The following is a 4,472-nucleotide window of genomic DNA, read 5'->3' on the forward strand; positions in this document are numbered from 1 at the left end:
TCTTGGATTGGAATAATCAATATTGTGAAAATGACTATACTACCCAAAGCAATTTACAGATTCAGTGCAATCCCTATCAAATTACCAATGGCATTTAAAAAAATTTTTATTTATTTATTTTTGGCTGTGTTGGGTGTTCGTTTCTGTGCAAGGGCTCTCTCCAGTTGCGGCGAGCGGGGACCACTCTTCATCGCGGTGCGCGGGCCTCTGACTGTCGCGGCCTCTCCCGATGTGGAGCACAGGCTCCAGACGTGCAGGCTCAGTAGTTGTGGCTCACGGGCCCAGCTGCTCCACGGCATGTGGGATCTTCCCGGACCAGGGCACGAACCCGTGTCCTCTGCATTGGCAGGTGGACTCCCAACCACTGCACCACCAGGGAAGCCCACCAATGGCATTTTTTACAGAACTAGAACAAAAAATCTTAAAATTTGTATGGAGACACAAAAGACCCCGAATAGCCAAAGCAGCCTTGAGAAAGAAAAACGGAGCTGGAGGAGTCAGGCTCCTGGACTTCAGACTATACTACAAAGCTACAGTAATCAGGACAGTATGGTACTGGCACAAAAACAGAAATAGATCAATGGAATAGGATAGAAAGCCCAGAGGTAAACCCACACACATATGGTCAACTTATCTTTGTTAAAGGAGGCAAGGATATATAATGGAGAAAAGACAGCCTCTTCAATAAGTGGTGCTGGGAAAACTGGACCGCTACATGTAAAAGAAGGAAATTAAAACACTCCCTAACACCATACACAAAAATAAACTCAGTGGATTAAAGACCTAAATGTAAGGCCAGACACTCTAAAACTCTTAGAGGAAAACATAGGAAGAACACTCCATGTCATAAATCACAGCAAGATCTTTTTTGACCCACCTCCTAGAGAAATGGAAATACAAACAAAAGTAAACAAATGGGACCTAATGAAACTTAAAAGCTTTTTCACAGCAAAGGAAACCATAAACATGACAAAAAGACAACCCTCAGAATGGGAGAAAATATTTGCAAATGAAGCAGCTGACAAAGGGTTAATCTCCAAGATTTACAAGCAGTTCATGTAGCTCAATATCAAAAAAACAAACAACCCAATCAAAAAATGGGCGGTAGACCTAAATAGACATTTCTCCAAAGAAGACATACAGATGGCCAAGAAGCACATGAAAAGCTGCTCAGCATCACTAATTATTAGAGAAATGCAAATCAAAACTACAGTGAGGTATTGTATTCACACCAGTTAGAATGGGCATCATCAGAAAATCTACAAACAACAAATGCTGGAGAGGGTGGGGAGAAAAGGGAACGAACTTGGGTCATTTGTAGAGACGTGGATTCATCTAGGGACTGTCATACAGAGTGAAGTCAGAAAGAGAAAAACAAATATCATGTATTAACGCATATATGTGGAACCTAGAAAAATGGTACAGATGAACCAGTTTGCCTGGCAGAAATAGAGACACAGATGTGGACACCAAGGGGGGAAAGTGGCGGGGTGGTGGTGGTGGTGTGATGAATTGGGAGATTGGGATTGACTTGTATACACTGATGTGTATAAAATGGATAACTAATAAGAACTGGCTGTATAAAAAACTAAATAAAATAAAATTCAAAAATTCAAGGGGCTTCCATGGTGGTGCAGTGGTTGAGAGTCCTCCTGCCGATGCAGGGGACTCGGGTTCGTGACCCGGTTCGGGAAGATCCCACATGCCGTGGAGCGGCTGGGCCCGTGAGCCATGGCCGCTGAGCCTGTGCGTCCGGAGCCTGTGCTCCGCAACGGGAGAGGCCACAACAGTGAGAGGCCTGCATAACGCAAAAAAAAAAAAAAAAAAAAAAAACCACATTAAAAATTCAAAAAAAAAACCCATACAAAATAATCTCAGCTATTTAAAAATGCACAGGAGAGATTATATTAAGAAAATATACCAGGCTTCCCTGGTGGCCCAGTGGTTAAGAATCTGCCTGCCAACACAGGGGACACGGGTTCGAGCCCTGATCTGGGAAGATTCCACATGCTGCCGAGCAGCTAAGCTTGTGCGCCACAACTACTGAGCCTGTGCTCTAAAACCCACGGGCCACAACTACTGAAGCCTGTGCACCTAGAGCCTGTGCTCCGCGACAAGAGAACCCACCGCAACGAGAAACCCACGCACCACAGCGAAGAGTAGCTCCCGCTCACCACAACTAGAGAAAACCTGTGCGCAGCAATGAAGACCCAACACAGCCAAAAAATAAATAAATTAATTAATTAATTAAAAAAAATATATATATATATACCAATTGCTAATGATGATCTTCATTAGGATTCTGGATGAGTTCTTTTTCTTCATTTAAATTTTCTGTATATCACAATATTGCTATAATAAGTATGCATTACCCTATAGTTAAATTATATTACTTAAAACTTAATTCATGCAGTTTTGTTCATGCAAGAAGTTGAAACTGTATAAAACCAGCAGAAAGTCTGGAAGTATGCCAAAATATTATCTATACTTTTTTGTATTTTTAGTTTTCTATCAATATATAGAATATGTATTTCTTCTATAGTGGCTGCCACAGCAGTTTCAATAAATGTCTATGAATGAATAAAAAAAAAAATAAATAAATAAAGTCACTTGGGGAGGAGCATGAAGAGGATTTGCCAAATGCTAGGAACTCAACAAAGGAATAGTCAGAGATAGCTCAGGGCACGGGTGGGGAGGATGGAGGAATGGATGGGAGAATGGACAGAACCAGAAGCCCGATCATCAGGGCAGGTGCCGAGCGCACTGTGGAGCGGGCTGCATCCCAGGTGAGAGGCACCATCCGTACAGAGCAGAGTGTGAAGCGGGACCTGAAAATGGGACTCTGGAGAGAAGCCAGAGTTGGAAGCAGATGCGGGAGGGTTGGGACCAAGGGGAGAGAGGGAATATTCAAGGGAGAACGGCCTGAAGAGAGAGGCGGACAGAGGCAGCCGCCCTGGGGGACACCCCACATTCTTAGAGACCCCCAATGCAGCCGGTGATCTCAAAGGAGAAGTCACAGGAGACTAGAGGCCCCAAGGTATAGGATCACAGAATTCAGAGGGGAAGCTGGCTCTGGACCATGCTGCCCAAAGCTGCTAAGAGGCTAAACAGAAAAGGAAAACAGAAGCCATAGCCTTGAGATTGGTCTCGCAGCGTTGCTGTTCGAATCACTTCTCCACATGGCCAGCCAGTCCCTCTTCTAAAGGAAGACATGCGCTCTTCCATTGTCAGCAACCTTCCATTGCTTTCCACTTCCCAGACATTAAGACCCTAAGTCCTTGTCAGAGGACTTCCATGACCCCATATCTTGTCTGAAAACCTTACCTTCCACCCTGTCCTTCCCCATCTCAGCCACGTGGGGCTCTCCCCTCCTTGTTGCTTGTGCAGGGCTTCATGAGTTTGTTCATGCTGTTCTCTCAGCCTGGAAGGCCCTTCCCTTCCAATCTCTATCAGCTAAAATTCTTCTTATCCTTCAAGGCCTCCCTCACATTTTACATCCACTGCAAAGCCTTCCCTCATCTCTCCAGTAAGAAAGGTCCTTCCTTCCTTCCTTCAAGGACCCACGTGCGGTGCTTTGCCTAGCAATACTTTGATTCCTTCTAAGATCCATCCAGTTCTTGGTTTGTCTCTCCCCTCCACTGGCTTATGACATCATGAGAGCAGAAGACATATCTTGTCTTTGAATCTCCCCTAGCAAAGCATAGGAAGAAACGAATACCTAAGGGCAGTAGATACTGGTAGTTCTACCACTTCCAGTGATTTACTTGGAAATTACGGGGTCTCAGAGTTATTCCACTTCAGGGCTTTGACCTGCAATTAAAATCTTGGCCCAGCATTGGGTTACCTTACAATCAGACGTGTTATCTGTGATCTCCAGAGCCATTTCGATATTGAGGATACACTATTACACATACACTAAGATTTTTCTGAACATTTCCCATATTTAGACAAAAATGAAAAAACTTGGCCTGGTCATCAGAAGTGCTTTATCACATGTGCTCCCCTGATGGAGGTTTAGAGAAATCCCTACACAATTCCACCAGGATCATAAACATATTTCAAGAGCCATGAATTAGGAGGAGAAAGTTTCCCAACACTCAATTTACCAACTCAGAAAGCATCTGTTCATTTAATCATCTATCATCTTCTTCAGCCCCTCCGAATAGGCTCTGACAGTATTTAGATGAAATGAATATACTGATTTATTTTGCGACAGCTTGCTGTTTGTAAGGAAAACATATATTCAATAAATATATTCAGCAGGGTTCAGTGAGCACCTACTATGTGCCAGTAGTGTGTCTTTGTTAAACAGTGTACGATAGATGAGTCAGGTTAATTCTTTCTGTGGTCTGTGTTTTAGGGGTTAGATATTCTCTGTTTTGTTAGATAAAACTGAGAGCAATTTAGAACTGTTGTAGATAGTCCTGCTTTTTTTTGGTTTGCTTTGTTTTTATTTTAGGATAGACAGTTAT

Source organism: Physeter macrocephalus, chromosome 8 (genome assembly GCF_002837175.3).
Source record: "Physeter macrocephalus isolate SW-GA chromosome 8, ASM283717v5, whole genome shotgun sequence".
Classification (NCBI taxonomy): domain Eukaryota; kingdom Metazoa; phylum Chordata; class Mammalia; order Artiodactyla; family Physeteridae; genus Physeter; species Physeter macrocephalus.